Source organism: Thermobia domestica, chromosome 11 (genome assembly GCF_964235325.1).
Source record: "Thermobia domestica chromosome 11, izTheDome1.hap1.1, whole genome shotgun sequence".
Lineage (NCBI taxonomy): Eukaryota > Metazoa > Arthropoda > Insecta > Zygentoma > Lepismatidae > Thermobia > Thermobia domestica.
Window position 1 is genome coordinate 105,001,197 of NC_137464.1, and position 20,545 is coordinate 105,021,741.

Sequence of the window (20,545 nt, forward strand, 5' to 3'; positions counted from 1 at the left end):
AAGGTTTACGAAGTTATGTGTATAAGATAGGGGAGCTCTGGACCCTGTGGTCCCTTTCCCCGTTATGGGTGCGTTCTTGCTCTCTATATATCCCCCGCTAAGATGGCCAACCATCTCGAGACAAACCGCCCGGGACTGCATGTATTTCCATATTTTGTCTGAAATGTACACAAGTAACTAAAACATTAGGAAGGAAAGAAACTTGCTTTCATACTCCATTAGATTATTCTAGAATAATAAATTAAGAATAATGCATACGGTACGATCGATTCATTTCATTCGATCTTGACCAATTTTGGTATGCTGGTAGACCTAGACGAGCTTAGTATGCATGTTAATATTATGGTATACTGGCATTTAGTTTCTAACGACCATCAAATTTGTCATCATCATCAAATTTGAGGTTTCGACTTAGTCAAACCATCATCAAAGAAATGTCTATCTACTATTCACAAAAATGTCAACAAGAACAATAGCAGAAAGAACTCCCTTCCAGCTATACGATTAACTCACCCAGAGGAGACAAGGATTTGATTTTCGGTGAAAGCTTATGTGGTTCGGATCTCACGTTAAATTGTGGGTCCAAATCTCATGTAGACACTGTACTGAACGGGAAGCTGTACTCCGTAAAAGTTAATTTTAGGCATAAGAAAGTTAACAATGAGACAGTTGATTAGTTATTGCTATGTTATAGATGCAATTTGTAGCTACTTATAATCAAGATTTTAAAAATTTTAGTATAATTTATCCTTCTATTGAATTTGGTCCCCTCCGGGAAGAGATTAAGTGCTGTATAGCCGGACCAATATTAGGAAAATTACCGGGTCAATTGGAGAATTTATTTAAGTTTGTGAGGAAGAATGAGTGAAAGTTAGGTAAGAGGAATAGTAAAAGTTAAGAAAGTGGTTGTATTTGTTGGTTGCTTTTGATGTTGTAAGCTGCACTATATGTGGAGACGGATGGACTATTTCGTAGATAGGTATACTTGTTTTACTATACGGATCCATAGATTGTAAAATGTACAGAAAAAATTGGGCAAGTCTTTAATATGCCCATTTCATGTCGAGAACAGAACCCAACCAACCCCTGCGGAGCTTCTAACCTACTGCTACCTACTACTACTACTACTACTTATACTATGGATCCGTATACTAATACTGCACGCCTAATGTAACGTAACGTAACGTAACTTAATGTAATCCAACCAAATATAACCAAATGTAATACATTTTCGTACTTTTTTTTCGATTTTAAAATTGGTCCGGCGATACAACACTAATGCCCCTTGAAGTTTTGTAGCTCCGAGATAAATTCCTGATGCTACTTATAATAATAAAGCAAAAAGTTTGCTTTTACGACTATATTATTATTATTATTATTATTATTATTATTATTATTATTATTATTATTATTATTATTATTATTATTATTATTATTATTATTATTATTATTAATTTATAATTTCTAGTAATGTAGTTTGATTTGGTTAGATAGCCCCTTCAGCTGGCTTTATGTAATACTGGAATTTCTAAATGAAACGTAAATTGTTCAGCCACATTGTTTCACATACAAATATCGCTATTACTTTGTTTACAGGAAGACTACTCATCCTTAACGTTTTCTTCACTGATCATAAAATTTACTCTATACATATAGTTTTCTTATTAATGCCTCAAACAGGCGTTAAATGTCAATCTTCACAGGTGTTAAAGGTAGTATTCATTTATTTAATACTACATTTATAAAGCACGGTCAAAAAATTCTTTTGCAGAATTGTTTTCGTAATTTCTACTAGACGTGCGTTGATTGAGAATATTACAATTTAGTATTAAATTCGTTGAATAGTATTCGATTCTAAATTTTCTTTTCTTCTTTGTGTTAACAGTTTAATAATATTATGTGACCTGCTGTATGTCTAAATATATATTTTAGAACAAAGTTCATCCTGTACCTCGATCATAGAAAATATTCTAAAGCAACAGCTTTTCTGAATTCTTTTATCTATCTATACAACATATTTGTATGATAGTTTGTCTGTTATGGTTAGAAATTCCAATTTCCAGGAAAATAGTTTGTGAATTGAATAATTTTCTTAGGGGGGAGGGCGTAAAATTCTTTCACATACGCACCTAGTCATCACAAAAAACAGACACACGAACTTTCTTTTGTCTTTCGTATATTCTAATATGAGCAATTCTTGCTTCCTTGAAAACTTTCTCACTGCTTCTAACGACTATGAAGAAGTAGAGACGCGAGATGATTTATAAATGGTTTTAACTAAAAAAAAAAAAAAAAAAAAAAAAAAAAAAAAAAAAAAAAAAAAAAAAAAGTATACGGTGGCTCAGTGGTAGAGCGCTTAGTTCTGAGGTATGGCGTCCCTGGTTCGATCCCCCGGCCGAGTAAGTTCGTAGTGGACAACATCGTGTCTGTAAGTTTTCTCGAGGTATTCCTCCCACATTCTCATTCTACCACGTCTTCCTTCATCATTCACTTACCTTAATCATCGTCTCCCTTAACCTAACGGGCATAATCGTGGGACGTTAAACTGAAAGGTTTTATTTCATATCATTTCCAAATAAAAGTGTCTTTTTAATTTAGCTGCACAAAATAAGAAATGAAAATGTTTCCTGTTTCTATCTTCATGACCATTCGAAAAATTTCTGGAAGGGGAGAAAGTTATTCCTATCGGGGATGAAAATTTCCTTCAATAAGGGAGGGACTTTTGTCACGGGGGAATTCCTGGAATCTCCTCATCAATTTGATCACTACAGGACATTATAAGAAACTTCCGAAGACTAACTAAAATATTGTCAAATTTACAAATTTACAATATTGAAAATTTCGCTGCCAGCAGAAAACTGAAAGAGAAGTTTTTTTTTTAAATCTCCAAAGCTTTCGATTTCTACGGAATTTTGAGTTCACTTTGCAAACGCAATGATGTCATTAAAGCTGTTGGACCTACGTACAAATCGCTGACTTGATTCTGTAGGCCCCTAATTATAGAGAAAATAAAATCCCTGTCACAAGATTAGAGCTATGTTTAATTAATTAAATTATTAAAAAAGGTCTATTTAATTGATTTTTTTTTAAAAAAAAGGTCTGTTTAAAATAACGAAAATGATCCATCAATATCTTTGCATCTTATGTGAACACCTTACATCAGGGACGTATAGGACTACAAAGTGTGGGTTCTGAGGTTTCTCTCCTCCGAAATCCCGACTTTTCTGTAAATTTTATCTAATTTTAGAACAAATTTGAATATAATTTATCCTCATATTGGACAGTGCCCAAGAACGAATTTTATCATGAGGGACGTGCTAGAGGGTATAGTGACAGGAAAGAAAGGAAGAGGAAGAAGGAGATTGCAATTAATGGACGATATCGAAACAGAAAATTCGTACATGAAGACGAATAGGTTAACGGAAGACCGTGAAGCATGGAGGCTTCTCAGCTGCGGCAAGTGACCTGCCAATGATGGCAGATTACCTATGATTATGATGATATTGGTTTTGGACCCTCCCGAAATTCCTTGAGCCCTCAGAAATAAATTCCAGTGTGCGTCCTTGCCTTTCACAACTACATTACTAAACAAATTTCAGTACATTGCTAAATAGATAGAATGAGTGTTCACGGAAAACAAATGGACAAATAGTCGTATGTTTATTTTAAAGAAAACTTAAATGACAATTTTCCAATTATTATTATACATATTACACTTTATTATTATACATATTTCCACATTTTGTTCCCTTCTTAAAGGAGTTAGGATTTACATTTCTGGGCTTTCGGCATCTAAGGCCATTTACCTCGTCACGTATGAGGGATGACGTTCGTCCGCGATCACACTATCCGACGAAAGGGAAGGAAGGAAGCGGCCTGGAACCTATAAGTTAGGTACTACCCCGCCATTTGCCTGGCGTGAATGGGGAAAACCCAGGAAAACCTCATTCAGAATGACTGTCCTGAAAAAGCTTTCCACACGATCATAATATCTATAACATATCCTGCAAATAGGTAAAGTATGAAATGTTTTTATCTAATCATAACATTCATAAGGAAGCGTGATGTTCTCTATAATAGATTCCATATTGTGGAAAAGAATTATTGTCCTTCTTTGGCGTTAGCATTTAAATAATAATAATAATAATTACACACTGAATTTAAAACAATTATCGCTGAATTAATGTTTAACCCATCTGTTAAGTGTATTTTGTTCTCAATTTTATATATGTATATTTTGACCCATTAATTGGGAACCAAGGAGGGTAAGAGAGCGCCCCCCAACGGTGGCTACTCCTGGTCTCCTGGATGCCCCCGAGACATGCATTGTAATGGAGTCAAGTATTTAAAAAAATAATCTTGGTACACTAAAAACTGATAACCCCTCCAAAAAAATTATCTTTCTCCATATTGTAACCAAAAAAATTAAAGCTGTCGTCGTAACTGTTCGCATGCGTATTATGTAGGGCAAAGTCTACTATTATGCTACATGTTTAAAATTACCCTTTCTCTATTTATTATTTTTTTAAAAAATAACTTATTTATTTATTAATACCTTTTTAAGTTTCCAACAAGGAAGATACGATATAAATTTTCAAAGAACAATTTTAAGGATAGTGTTGAACAGGAAGCGAGAAATTTCGAGTCTAGTCTCGATTTCAGTCCTGAAATCGAGCAAAGAAATACATTTTAAAACTCGATTTGGTTTTCTTGATTTGATTGTCTCTTTCAGCAGCAAGGCTACATGACACGTGGACCTACACTTTTAACTTGGGAACCAAATTACAAGAGATTCCGTCGGAAAACGAACCCGGGTCTCCCACGACAAGATCACGTACGTTAACCGTTTAAAGACGAGGTCACACTTTAAAAAAAAAAATCGAGACGAGACAAGAAACGTAACTATTCTTGTCTCGTTTTCCGAGACAGAAAAAGAAATTTAGGAAACACTAATTCACCCAAGTGATCTCAATCACTGTTCTAGTGTTAATGATTCATTATATGGAAACTATAAATTGATGCAATGATTGAACAAACATAATGAAGAGTGTTTATCAAACTTTAAAGATAGTAAGTCATTATAAAATATACTCAAACAATAAATGAAGTTTGGATGTTGCTATATCACACCTTTCGTGGACTTCTTGTGTAGTGGAAGAAATTTGATAACTTCTACCTGAAATTAAGGGAAACACCAGTGCGTAAATTTTATACATTTAGTTACAAAATGAGACGAGGAATTATCGAAAATCGAGAAGAGACGCAAAAGGAGTTGTAGAATAGAGGTAAGACTTCTATAAAATTTCCGAGACGGGACAAGAAAACCTTATTTCTCGTCTCGTTTCTGGGTAACATACGTAAGGAATTAAATTATAATTAGCTCAGGCAAGTCACATATATATTTGTTTTTACTTATTTGCATTTCGATTTTTGAAAAACATTAAAAAGACAGAAAACACCCTTACGCTAGTCCTTAATAGTAGGGCAACAGCAACCTAATAACGTCTAATATAATAAAGCACTTTTTTTTACTAGGATTTTTTCAAGGTTACGTTTAGAAAAATATATAAAATTCATTATTTTTAGGTACAGTTTGATCTAAACAAATTATTTCTTCAGGTATTTACCTAGGTAAATATTTATTTAAGCAATCATCCTTTGCATTGCAGTTTACATATCTGAAGATCAGAATTATGATATTAACACTACTCACAGATGACTGATTGTTTTGATACTTTAAAGTATGCTTCCAAGTTTCACAATTCAAGCACAGTGTACTTTCGGTTAACCGTGCTCAGTTTATCCAAGCCTCCGGGTTATCCGAGGTGGTTACTATTTTAGTGGAACACAATAGTTAAGTGTTAAACCTTGTTTGTTAAGAACTTAAAATAACACATAGTTTTCTGAACTTCGTAATGTAATTCATTGAATTTAATACTATAATAAATACAGTATAGTTATATTATTCTTAAAATTGTATTTCTTTAGAATTCTTTTTCTTCAAAAATATTTTCCTATGCCCTTAGCATCCGATATATTAATAATAAAGTTGTTTCAAATTCGTTTCTGTGTTTAGAAATGTCTACTTATAAAATAACTTCAAAATGCATTTACCTCAATATTATCCGAGGATTTCTTATCCAAGGTACCCAGGATCCTGATAACTTCGGATAATTGGAAGTGTGCTGTAACTTACATACGGTTTCAAGATGATAATAGCCCTTATGAAGGAATATGAACAGAAAATGAAGACTTAGAAACCTCGAGGAAAAAAAATGAAATCAATAAACAAAATAACTTATAAAAGAAAATACCAAAGCAATGATGATTGGATTAAAGCAGTCGTATATAAGAAATAGAATTAGGAGTTTGGAAAGTAGTAGAATAAGCGACTTGTTTTCGGCGTATAGCTTGTATTAATTATTTCATCATCATCATAGGTATTCTTCCCTTATTGCCAAATCACTTGCTGCAACTGAGAATCTTCCATTCTCCACGGTCTTCCGCTAACCTTTTCGTCTTTACGTACGATTTTTCTGTCCTTATATCGTCCACCAATTGTAGTTTCTCTCACCCTCTCCCTCTCTTTCCTGCCACTATATCCTCTAGCACGTCCCTCATGATACGGTTCCTTCTTATTCAATGTCCCAATCAGGTTCTATTCCCCCTCTTAATAATATCTAAAATTGTTCTTTTCTTCCCAGCCATTTCTAACACCTCGTTTTCCGCTTCATCCAGCTAATTCGCTCCATTCTTCTCCACACTCAGATTTCGAAAACTTCTAGTCCCTTTCATCATTTTCGCGTAATGTCCATATTTCTGACCCATACAGTACACTAATCCACATGAAGCATTTTCTGAGTCTTTTTCTCAACTCTTATTGAATGACCCACAAAATAATATTTTCTTCCTCCTAAAGGCTTCTTTTGCCACTCCTATTAATTAATTAAGAGACTTGAAATAAAATAAAAAATAAGAATCTAAAAGAAGATAACAATATTTTAGAAACAACTAGTTTTTTTTATTGTCGTACTTAATGGTACAGAAACATGGTTACTAAGCAAAAATGATTTTTAAAAATTTGAAATGTGAATATTAAGAAGAACGGAGCAAATTAGGTAATTGAACAGAGAAAACTGAAGAAAACATGGATCATTAGAGGAGCAAAGAATAATATTCGATATATTTTTTTTTAAATGAAAGAAATCATTTAGAACACAATATCTAACGAGATGAATCGTGTAGGACTGATAAGAAAAAAGTTTTCCTCCTAAATGAAAAATTTTTTGTCTCATTTCGATCCTAGTTCCCAAAACCAGAACAGAATCATCTTTTTAGAATCGAGAAGGGACGAGGAACAAGATAATTCTCGTCTCGATTTCTAGACGAAACCTTTCACGATTCTCGTGACAAACATTAGTCCACGCAAATCTTAGAGATTCAAGCAGTTTTTCGTGCTGCATGATTCATAGTATACAAGTTGTAAATGGATATAATGATTGTATACACCAATGAAAGACCATTTATCAACATTTAAACACGTGTAACTCCTTACAGAATACACCCCAATTATGAATAAAGTTCAAGTGTAGAGCTTGCAATTTATTGCATTCTAACAATAATCTGTTTAAAGTATAATTCAACATTTTCTGACTTCATCGTGAATACTGATTAATTAATTTCTTCTTGAAATAGATAAGGTAAGAAATAATAAAGGTCCGAAATTAAACTCATATCATAAGTCGGTAGGAGGAAAGATAAACGGGCCCTCGGATTTTAGGTTTAAAATTGATCAAAACGTCTTCCTTAGGTCCCAAATAGTGTTTCCTGAAATTTTCAGACCGCGGAAACTTCAAAAAGGTGCCCACAATTAGTATAGAATTTACCAGATATGGGCAGGGAAGATAAACGGGCCCTCGGATTATCGGTTCAAAATTGGTCACAACGTCTTCCTTAGGTCCCAAATGGGGTTTCCTGAAAATTTCAGACCGCGGAAAGTTCAGAAAGGTGCCCAAAATTACTATAGAATTTACCAGATATGGGCAGGGAAAATAAACGGGCCCTCGGATTTTCGATTCAAAATTGATCACAACGTTTTCCTTAGGTCCCAAATGGGGTTTCCTGAAAATTTCAAACCGCGGAAACTTCAAAAAGTTGCCCTTCAAACTTCCCTTGAAACTTCAAAAACTTTTGTGTATTGCCTTTGTGTAAAAAGTCTCCTACCGCTAGTTTTACTGACTGAGTTTTTTTTTTTTTTTTTTAAATATTTACTTTTATTGTATTGTTAGAAATAAATTATATTTCTGGAACTTCCAAACATCAGTTAAAATTCATAAACTATAATGTAAGTCATCTTATCATTACATTTTAATCTGAAATAGATTTTTTTCTTCTGCAAAGTCTTCAGTAAAAATGCCGCTGTAGTAAATGTGTTCCCAGTACATAGTTTATGAACATTCCATGTGAAATCAACCAATGAAAAGACAAAATCTGACCTGATGATCTTACATTTTTGTAAAAATTGGTACAAAGTTTTATTACAGTGGGAGATGAAAAAAATCCCAAATATTACCTCTCTCCTCCTGAAAGTGTCCCCATACAGAGTGTTCAAAAATGTCAAAAAAGGGCAGTTTTTCAGTTACATTAATTATTAAAAATTCATAAAATTGTTAATATGTGCACTAGAGATATGAATCAAACACCACTGGAAAGCTTAAAGATTGCTCTAGAAGTTGTACTATATTGAAAAAACTGTACAATAAAAAATAATACTTCAAAATTCAAATTCAAATTTGAATTTTGAATTTCGCATAGAAATGTCCCCGTGAATTTGTACTAAATTGTCCAGATTGTAGTCTCATAAGGTAAATAGGGGGAATGTGGGGAGTTTCTGAAATAAAGCTCTGTATTTCAGTAATTTATAATTGAATAATTGAAATTATTAAATAATTGAATCAACATTCGGTAATAACAAAGCTTGTGTATTACGCCATAGAAATATTAGTAAACATTAGTACATTACGCTTACTATTTAGTACTACACGCATAATTGCGACACATGTGAAATAACCCATATTAACCCAAAATTAAGGGTAATATGAGTTAGAGTGTAGGGAATATGAGCAATAGAAATACATTAACTAACAATCTCACAGTACTCATAAATTCTACAATAATAAGCTTTAGAACAAAAGGTAATGACAAACATAATCTTATAGACAATATTAGGAACTCAATAGTACGAAAAAGGAACTTATAAATTAAAAATATTACATGGAAATCGTGAAGTTAAGAATTCTGCCTAAGGACACTGAGGACAGATAAACTTCTTTTGTTTTCAAAATGAACACACGCAAAATGATACCACATCAAACATCGTGTACACTTGACCCACTCTTCTCCATTGTGATCAACATGGAACCACCCTTGGCACACTGAAAATTGAGAGTCAGTGTTATTCTCAGAAACTTCTGTATTCATCGTCGTCTTATCTTTCTTTGTCGTTGTAGGCGTCCTTCTCTTTTTCAGCATCAGAAGATATTCATGTGCTGTCAAATCTTTGGAACTGCCTACTGTACCTAAAATTTACGTGAAATATTATTTTTGTTTTACTGTATAACAGGAAATTTCGCAACTTTGAATGTGTTTGTTTTCGATTTTTTTTTTTTTTTTTTTTTTTTTTACTTTTTATCACGCGATGAGACAGAACTCATACTTGCGAGGCTTACCCACTGTTCAACCTATTTCCCCATGGGGAAGTAGGAACGATTTCAATGTGCTGACTGAAAATCCAATCGGAAAACGTCCATTAGGAAGACCTAGACGCAGATGGAAGGGCAATATTAAAACGAATCTCGCAGAAATAGGAATACAGAGTAGAAACTGGATTCAGTTGGGTAAGGACAGAAGTCATTGGAGAGGTTTTATGAACGTGGCGTTGAACCTCCGGGTTCTATAGGCCATAGTTAGTTAGTTCTTTTACGGGAAAAAAAATGTGAAATTTACGGAAATTCAGAAGGTTTGTTTTGTCTGTATGTAGATAGATAAAACGGAGGACAACTAATACGTATGCACAGGAAACATATTCTGGCGATAAACTAGTTTATGAAAAAATTATCTCAATAAATTCCTTCAAATTAGAAGCATTTTATATGCCAATGGAATAAAGAAAAATCACTGATAGTGATTAGTCCTTGAAAAAGACGAAATTCGTTGTTTTAAGTTCTGACCCTATTAACTCCTACTCTACGATATCGAATATGTTATTATTCCTCTTGTTTACCTTCGTTTTTAATATTCCCGCACAAACAGCAGCTGGCGTGACTCTCTTCACTTCTGTCATTTTCATACCTTCATTCTCACCATCGTGATTAATCCGATTGTGTAAAAAGTGTGATTAACTAAAAAAAACTCATCGCCATCACAACGCTTAACACATATTTCAAACTTTGACCATTTCCGATTTTGAGAACGCTTTTGCGTACACTATAAGTCATTATTCGATACTTATATCACATCATCATTAACAAATGGTATATAATAACTTCCTTTAAGTAATAAGTAAAGACTTGCTGTGACTCTTATTGAAAATTTTGGGGTTGCATGCGGAGCAAGAAAATTTTTAGCAAATATATTTTTGCAGGCTGACAACAACATTGATTTACTTGGACCCAAATTCTTTCAAGGGGCGCCGCATTGTTTGCGACACCTTTTCTTCTCGCTCATTCGGCGCCCGGGGCAACCGACACGCTCGCCCTTCCCTAGTCATGACTGTAAGTAAATTAGATCTATATTTTCAAGCAACAACTGTTTGTACAGAATTTACCAATGATTATATAGATGCTAATGCGTATTTGTCTTCATAGGTTGCAAATGCTTCTATCATTTTTAGAGAAGAATGTGCGAATGAGACATATTTCTTCCAACAAACTGCCTTTTTGTAAATATTTCGCAAAGAGGAGTTATTTGATATATATAGACTAATAGTAATAATGCAACATAGCAAATATATATTTCTCGGGTGGGTGTGCAAAACATGCTAAGTCCAAAATGGTCAAAAATGAGCTTTTCACGCTACCTGAATAAGCAAATTTTTCTCTACAATTGTGTATGTTCGGCTAAGTCCTATCAGGTTTTTCAATGATGTTACAAACCCGTGCGTTTTCAGTCATGTTTGACATACTGATTCTATTTCGTGCAAAACAAGTTAAGTCCGTAGTAAGTGGACTTAACATGTTTTTCCCAACTTTGTTCATTCATATATGGGTGTGAAAAGAAAGGTAAGTCCTCTAAAATGTGACTTAACACGTTTTGCACTGCACTTAATTGTTGAAAACATTTTCATCGTGTGAATGAAGCAAATGCAAGCAATACAGTTACGTGAAATATGTTAAGGAGAAACGAGCTTGTAAATTATTTGCTTAATCACTATTCGAATTATATTGGTTTTTCATATTATTCAGAGGTTAAGTAGTATTTGTTTGAAACAAATACAATCATTTTACTCTGTTTCTGTTTTCTATCTCTATTTGAATATTTTTATGAACAAAACAAATGCGCAACAATGGAAATAGACCCGGGTTTTGATCGGAATGATTCTGCATCCAAATCAACAGAATCCGAAGCAGAAGAGAAGCTTAAAAGTCATAGGATGAGACGCAAGAAACAGACTGGTAAGAAAAAAGCAATGAAAGAAGATAGTAGTGAGAGAGAGGGGGAAACATCTATTACTGTACTCAGCCAGTGTACAGATCTGCACAATTTATCAGAGAAACCAGGAACATCTGACATCGAACGCAAGATGCCTGTGGAAGATAGGTCCCGTGAAAATAGAGGACGAAAGGAATCACGAGGTTTGAAAGGCGACACACGAAAAATTCCTGAAACGAGAAAACGTCTCAGAAATACAGGTTAATCATATGTTACTTCGAAAGGGAAATGCGTTCTAGCTCGTACATTCCAGCTTCCCGGAGAGAGTAGAAAAAATGTAAGATAATGTGTGCAGAAGAAGTATTTAGAAATATATTTGACAATTACTAGGCTCTTGGTGATTATAATCGAAGAGTTATGTATATCTCTAGTTTGCTGAATATTGCTAATAAGCAGAGAACCAGAATCAGACAGAAAGATTTTGAAAAGCAGCACTATCGCCAAGTGACAGTTTTGTATCACATCGAAGTGTCGGGTAAAAGACATGAAGTGTGTAAAAGTTGCTTCTTGTGTATTTTTGGTAAAAGCAAAAGCTTCATAGAGTCTGTAATTCAAAAGAAACGTGCTTCTCTCTTTAGTGTTATAGACATTAGTAGCCGAGAAACCCACAAACCTTCCAACACCAAGTCCGAAAATGAACGGGAAGAGGTTCGCAAACACATTCAATCAGTTCCCTCATATGAAAGTCATTATTACCGACGAGACTCCAGTAAAAAGTATTTACCGCCATACGTGACACTTTCGGGATTATATGAGGAGTATAAGAGAATATGCAATGGGATTCCTGTAAGTAGACGTCTGTATGAGCGTGAATTCCACAAAATGAACTTGAAAACAAAGAAACCGCACATAGATACGTGTCAAGTCTCTGATAAGTTATTTCTTCAACTTAAAGTGTCCGTAGATCCTTCCATAAAAACACAATTGGATAAACATCATGAAGAGGCTGAAATAGAATATAACTTTAAGCTTCCGACAAAGAACTGTCTAGAAATGATATTACACGCAAGACCATCACAATTGACTTACAACAATGTCTTCCAACTCCCTTTTTACAGAACTCAGAAAGAAATTAAATGGTAACGTCGAGCATCCCCACGACTGGGCTCAATTAATTCGTCAAGAAGGGAAGAAAAAACAATTTGTAGTACGTGAAATATTTGAAGATTTCTACGATTTTTCCTCTGTGTTAACAGAATCTATCCAATTTCGCAAGAGTAACAGTGCTGGTGAACGTTTTCTGTGGAGACATATTAAGTGGTTACGCTATAAGAAACAAAAGCCAGGTGTATTATTTTACAAGACAACACACAATAGTTTTGAAAATTTCAAAACTATGGATGTTTCAAGAAGGGGAAAACAAAGTGTTTTGATGCCAAAACGTCTCTACAATGGACCGATAGCAATCAGCAATGAAAACAAGAAGGATCTTTTGGAACAGCTTCCGTTTGAACCCCCTGTATTTCATGAGTTTTACAGGTCATTAAGACTGCATCCTCTGTTCGAAATGTATTTCCTGATAAAAGAGAAAGCAGTCCAAATGAAGACGATTAGTAAACTGACATTAACCATATTATAGAATTAACCTGAGCAAAACACACAGAGATTAATTTTGGTAAAAATATATTACATTTCTGTTACAGTTTCGACAGATTAGCTCTGTCTTCTACAGTCTATAAATAGTCTATAAATAAAACTAAAGTAAACCCCGACCTCTTTACTTTTTCAAAATAAATTGTTTATGTCACATTGGCAATGACATATTAATTATAAAATGTAAAACAATATTTCACAACCTGCTTCTGATAAAATAATCCTCAAGAAAATATCACTGCTTCCTTGTACTTTTTACAAAAGGAATTTATAGGATATTTTAGTGAAATACAGTATGTATTTATGAAAACTGAGCAAAATTACCTGGGTATTTTTTTTCCACAAAATTGTTCGAAATATCATCCGCACCAATATCCTACCTCTTCAGGACGTTTACATGCGGAATGGAACATGTCATATTATAAGGTAATTATGTTAAATATGTACAAAATCGCTAAAGCTGTTTTCAAGAAAATTGATATATACTCGATTTTCACCTTCCAGTAAACTATCCTAGTTTTTGCTTTTATGGAAAATTCGACTGCCTAGGGAGCAGTAGCGTCATTTCAGATTTTGCTAGAGGGGGTCAAGATTCTCCACACCTAAAACAACTTCACGTTTTTTTTTTTTTTTTTTTTTTTGTTTTGTTTTTTTTATAAGTATATTACTATATAATTGACTAAAATGTATGTGTTTCTCAAAGTCAGGAGAAGGAAATTGCCCCTTCCTGCTCTTTCCAAATGATACCTCTTCTTTATACCTAGATACAAACATTAAGTTTAGATTCCATTTTGTATTGTCAACTCTACAATGGCAAAGCTGTTCTGAAAAACTTCTCTCTCCTCTTCCTAGTGGCACCGTCTCTCACTAAGAGCTATGTTCTCTTGAAGCATGTCTACGGCAAGAGAGTCTTTCTGTACATCACTTTGCCAAATGTAAATTTTAAGCCATTCTTGATAGGTTCTTGATAGTAAGCCATTCAACTTAAAGAAATTTAAAGACTAGACTTAGATTATGAAAATGAAATGAAATGAAATCTTTAAGTTTTACGTCCCACGATTATGCCGGTTAGGCTAAAGAGACGGTGATGATGAGAAATGAATGAAATGCTGGAATGAAGAAAGTGGGAGAAAAAAAAAAACGTGAGAGCCCCGAGAAAACCCACAAGCACGGTGTTTGTCCACCACAAAGTCCACATAGCGCGAGCTGGGATCGAACCAGGGACCCCAAGCACCGGAGGTGAACGCTCTACCACTGAGCCACCGCGCCCCCGACTTAGATTATGAATTATTGACAATTTTGAAGCAAGCTTGTAATCGAGGAACAAGCAAGTTTGGTTTTGCCTTGGTTAGGTCTACAACTAGTAAACGCAAGCTTGCGCATACCTACAGTATATAGACTGAGCCGTAAAGATTTAAGTAAGGCTAATAAAAGTCTGGAGTTCTATTAACGTTGCTATAGCTAAAATATTGGAAAATGAAGTTCAGATTGATAAGTACTCCATGCAATGGAGCATTCAAAACTATTTTTGATATAATAGTAATTACGGATAATCCGCTAAATTCCAACCTTTGTGTTGCTCACTACAAAAAATCGTTGACTATGAGTATGAAGTGTAAACTCCATTATAAAATTATATTGATTCCTATATTTATGTATTTTCTTTTTCCCTTTTCAATTGAAAGGTATTTTCATTTTGTTTAAATAAAATACTATAAAGGCGAAGGGGAGATCGTTAGCGACTATGCTGCGCGAGGCCACTTCACTGTGACAAGAACAGTATACTTTATCAATTACATAGAAGTGAAACTGACTTTGTTTCTGATCGAATCACGAGAAAACTGCTGAACCCATGGAAATTATTTTTAGATATAGTTATCACCTACCTTGAACATGGTTCTCATCATGTTACTTTGATTTAAAGAGCGTATCCTAAGGGTGGTACAAGAGGTTCAAAATTTATATTTTAAAAAATACAATATCTCACGAGGCCATTAAGTTAGGAAGATGAAACTCGGTATATAAATCTCATCATTAAGAATAAGAATATCCCAGCGTTTTTGAAAATTTCCATTTTAAGTGGGGAGGAGGATTTTTTTATATATATATATATAATTCGTTCCTTCACATTAAAAGCGATGTTGTTGTTGTTTATGATTGCATCATGGGGAAAAGATTGAACAGTTTGAAAATGAATTTTGGAACTTAGTATCGATTTTTAGCTAGGTTTTTTTTTTATGATGATACTTTGATTAGAGGACGTAACCTAAAATGGGAGAATAGAGGGAGTTAAATATTTCTGGCGAAAATACATTATCTTATGAGCTCGTCAAGTTGGGAAGATGAAACTCGGTATGTAAAATAATCATTACAAATGAGGAGAAACATGTGTCACCGTTTTCGAAATTTCCCGTTTTAAGGTAGAAAAAAGCGGCATTTTCTAAAATTTCATTCTTCACATTGAAATCAACGTTCACTATTGTTTGTGACCACATTACGGGGAAATCGTTGACCCCTTTGAAATGAGTTTTGGAACATTGTACCTACCTTAAGCTGGGATTCTATTATAATCACTTTGATTAAAGGATGTATCCGCAGTTCGTATAAATTCAAAATTTCGAAAAAAAAAAAAAAAGTAAAATATTTCATTGACTTCTACCATTACACTTTTTTTTTTTTTTTTTTTGAAATGTGTATCCTATAAGGATGGTTGAAATTTTTTCCATAAAGCTATTTTCCCCAGCAAAGAACTGGCATTTCAGCAAGTATCGTATAAGTATCACAGAAACATGGATAGTACACTTCTTAAATACTTTACTTTGCAGATCTTTAATTTCCCAATTATGACCCATCAAAGCAGAGATTTACTTATATTGCAAGAGCAACGTTTATCTACAAGTAGGGCCATAAGAAATATAAGCAAAAATCAATGAAGGATTATTTTTTCTGTATCAAGAAAACAATAGTTTTTTTTGGTTATCTTTAAGTAAGTAATTGTAAAAGATTTGTGACGTTTGTTCGACATTTTTATATTGTTCATATTAACTTTGAATATATATCAATGTATTAATAAAACACTATATTGTATCATTGTAACCTAAGAAGAGATTGTATCATGAGGGACGTCCCAGAGGGTATGGTGACAGGAAAGAGAGGGAGGGGGCGAAGGAGACTACAATTAATGGATGATATAAAAACAGAAAGATCATACACGAAGACGAAGAAGTTAGCGGAGGACCGTGGAGCATGGAAGCTTCTCAGCTGCGGCAAGTGACCTGCCAATAAAGGCAGAATACCTATGATGATGATGATGAATAAAACACACCATATCACAATGTCAATGTATTATTAAAACACACACCCACCAAAGCATAATGTCATAATGTCAAACACATACGTCATCAAACAGATAACGTGTTAGATGAAGGTGATAATACATTGACGAAACTGTTGGATAAAGGTTATTCATATATTTAGTACTTTGGTAAGCGTGTGTTTTACTAATACATTGACATTATGCTGCCACGGTGTTTTATTAATACATTGACATGTTTTGGTAACTGTGTGTTTTATTAATACATTGATATTATACTAACATCAGGGGTAAAAGTGAGGGGGAACGCTGGGTAACGTCGTTACCCAACTTCCAAAAAATATATATGGCGTCCCTCCACTTCCTAAAAAAAAATAATGTAGACAAAGATAGGCACAGGGAACGGCGTGACGTCATGCGTCCCTCCGCCTTTTCAGATCCACTTTTACCCTTGACTGACATTGTGTTTTATTAATACATTGACATTATGTTTTGGTCAGTGTGTGTTTTATTAAAACATTGACATTATACTGACATTGTGTTTTATTAATACATTGATATTATGCTTTGGTAAATGTGTGTTTTGTTAATACATTGACATTCTTGTGTGAACACGATTACTTTGAGATAGTGAAAAATGATACCTTAACATTACAGCGGGATTCCAACCTCATACTCCACTCTTGTTTAAAATGTGTTCCCAGTTATGTTTCAAGAATCAAAAAATCTCAGTTTTTTAAACTCAATCGTTTCAATAAATTAGTTTTTTCTTCTTTTAGTTTCATGTTTCACAATTATGATCTAAAGGTCAATGAGAGCTTGTAAGTTTTCACCAGAAATATAATCTGGAACTACCTTCAGTAGCAGTAACGATTTCGATTTCCCATGGAGGATTTTTCAATACACGGGAAATTTCAATACGCGAATACTGCAAAAGTAGCAGTAATCCATGTTGAGTACGATGAAAGATATGCGCCGGGGAGAAGTTTTGTATCTCTTGGATACCTTTTGAAATCATCACTGTTCAGCAGATTAAAGGAGTACATGACAGTCTTGCAGTTTCAGTTGTAGACCTGATTATCCGAAAGGAAGTTGCTGTGGTCTTACGTCCTTATACAACAGCAAGGTTATAAAAGACATGACTTATTACTAACATGGGTTTTCAATCAAGAACAGAGCTTAAGCCTGGTGCAGCTAGCGGATGCACAGACCATCATACAAGATCAACTTCCACGAAATAGGCCGTTCCCCACCGTTCCCAGAAGAGCTGAGTTATAGGGGACAGTCAGGCGATAAGATGTAATTTGTACTGCCAAGGGCATTGTGAAATACGTTTTTAGAAATTATTTTAATTTCCTTCTCACATAAATTTCTTAATGAAACCATTTTGCCACACCTTTGAAAATTTAATCATAATACTACTCTAATAATTTAATGCATACAGATACGAGCGGGGAGCAAGAGCAGAAACCGGCGAAGCACTTGCCCCCTTACGCACCCTCTCTGGCATAGTTCCTTTTGATGATATTTCTAAATCTCCATAGAGCAAAAATGACAATAAATAACGAGAAATTGTTCTCTCATTCAGCGTCCATCATTTATAGTTAGCAGTGGCGTATTCAAGCGTGGCTTCCGGCCTTAAGCCCCCCGAAATTTTATTTACTATTTTAAAGTAAATGAAATATATTGCAGAATTTTCACATTTCCAACAATAAAGTTACCAAAGTCCCCCGAAACAAAATCGTAAATACGCCACTGGTAGTTAGAATAATATATCCTTATAGTCTCGATTTCTATCGTATCACAATATGAAACAAAAGTAACTTCTTATCACAGTATTTTAACTACAGTGAAGGAAACGTACAACAAAATATTGTTAACTATTTATGATTCTTATTCATATAGCCTATCCTGTTAGTGACTAGCATGTGCAAATAGATTACACACACACACACACACACACACACACATATATATATATATATATATATATATATATATATATATATATATATATATATATATATAATTGAGACAGTCCCGGGTTCAATCCCAGGCCCCGGAAAGTGAAGTTTGTGGTGGACAAACACCATGTGCGTGGGTTTTCTCGGGGTTCTCCCGTTTCCTCCCACTTTCTTCATTCCACCATTTCATTCATCACCACCGTCTTCTTTAGCCTAACCGGCATAATCGTGGGACGTTAAACTGAAAGATTTCATTTCATTTTTTTATGATCCATTTTATCTTATGAATAAAAAAATACACATAGATTAAACTCCTCAATTTTGAGGTATTTTCTGTCTCGAATAATAGTGGTAAGGATAAATAAAATCAACTGTGCATAAATAGATGGACATCCAAGCATTTGTATTTTGACAGTAGCCTATTACTACTTCTTTGGTTTTTAGATTAACGTATAAAAACACCAAAGAATAAATCAAAATCGTTCAACTTAATTTTTCTTATTTATGCTATTTATTTACTTACGTAGAGGTAAGGTATAAATCTATACATTATATTCTGCTTAGTAAGTAATTACCATATAAGTAGAATAAGTACAGTGCAACTGTACAGTATTAACGAAGATAATGACAATGCGTAAATTATAAATTGGGTTGAAATGTTGATTACTTTATTAGGTCTATCTGTTATTCTCAAGCAAAGAATTCTTGAAAGAGTAGAGATGGAAAATAAAGTTCGTTGAACAATATTACTGATGAAAAGGTCGATTGATTTCGGGATCCGTAAATGATGAATGAAGAATTTCTTCATTCAGTTTTGCAGTAGAAAATAGTTCGTGTTCATTTTAGTCTCACTTATGAGAAATTTTTAAACTGGTTAGCATGATACTGCGCTCTGAAGACTATACCAGTGATGGGTAAACATTTTTTTAGGAGGAGATCAAAGAAAAAAGAAAGCAGTTTAAGGCGGGACAATTTAATTCATTAAAGAAAACAATGATACAAGTTAGAACAGTTGACTGTACAGCGAAAAGGAAGACATTTCCAAATTTCCCCAAATACCCTCCTTAACCATTTTTACGGTCTGAAAAAGAAGACATGCCCGGGTAGAAAGGAACATCTGATAACCTTGTTCTATTCAAGTGTCGGATTGGGAATCATGTCGCAATCCAGATAGAACCATTCAAGGGTCCGCTTCTGGTCCGCGAGTTGTAGTCTGCCCATTACTGGCCTATACAGTAAGGTGAGATGATCTCTGCACCTTTCAAATATATCAAGCCAAACTCGTGGTTTGAAGCCCACGTTAACAGTAGGTCCTGCCCTTGATAACTTAGGTGTTGCATAAGGGCGTAAAACAGAAAAAACTAAACTTAAGAATTTCAATTTACCTCCAAAATGTTTCACAGTATCCTTTCTAACCTGATATTTATTTATTTTATTTATTTTTATTTATTTAACAATCACCAGATACAGCTCAGAGGCCATTTTACACTGGATATCCAACAACAACAATAAGAATGGAAAGAATTTGGGAAGGTATCGGCCAGGGCCTGTTTGGTAGGTACAATCCCGGCATTTGCCTGGTAGGACTGAGGGAAACCCTGGAAAACCTCAGTCAGGATGGTCAGCAGCGGGATTCGAACCCACGACCTCCCGAATGCGAAGCCAACGTTCTACCACTTGAGCTACTTCGCTCGGTATAGATATGTTTATGCAAATGCTATTTAAAAACAAAATATTTAAATTCTGTATTTTCAGTGCTACTTCAATTACTTGTTTCAATTAACTTCAATTTCCAGATTCAGTTGTTTTAATTAGTGTAGAGTATTTGAAATTAACCAAAGAAACATATCCCAAAAGGTTATCTACCATTTTAGATTATAATGCTTGTTTAGTAGATCAAATATGAACACATTATCTATACTTCCATAGTCAGTTCCAGAAGCAAGTTGTTGATCAAAGCAATCAA

The 20,545-nt window shown here is 34.2% G+C and overlaps 2 long non-coding RNA genes across 16 annotated transcripts in view; one reads left to right on the forward strand and one right to left on the reverse strand.

Moving 5' to 3' along the window:
- Nucleotides 1-20,545, forward strand: part of LOC145664340 (uncharacterized) — a 513,034-nt gene that overhangs the window by 457,748 nt on the left and 34,741 nt on the right. The window contains exon 4 of one of the 15 annotated variants that reach the window (XR_014127390.1): nucleotides 10,643-10,772. The exons of the other annotated variants lie outside the window; for them this stretch is intronic. This is a non-coding gene — a long non-coding RNA (uncharacterized LOC145664340). The remainder of the gene's footprint in view (nucleotides 1-10,642; nucleotides 10,773-20,545) is intronic. 15 annotated transcript variants of the gene reach the window in all.
- Nucleotides 1-20,545, reverse strand: part of LOC145664343 (uncharacterized) — a 345,141-nt gene that overhangs the window by 67,476 nt on the left and 257,120 nt on the right. The gene's annotated exons all lie outside the window — the stretch shown is intronic.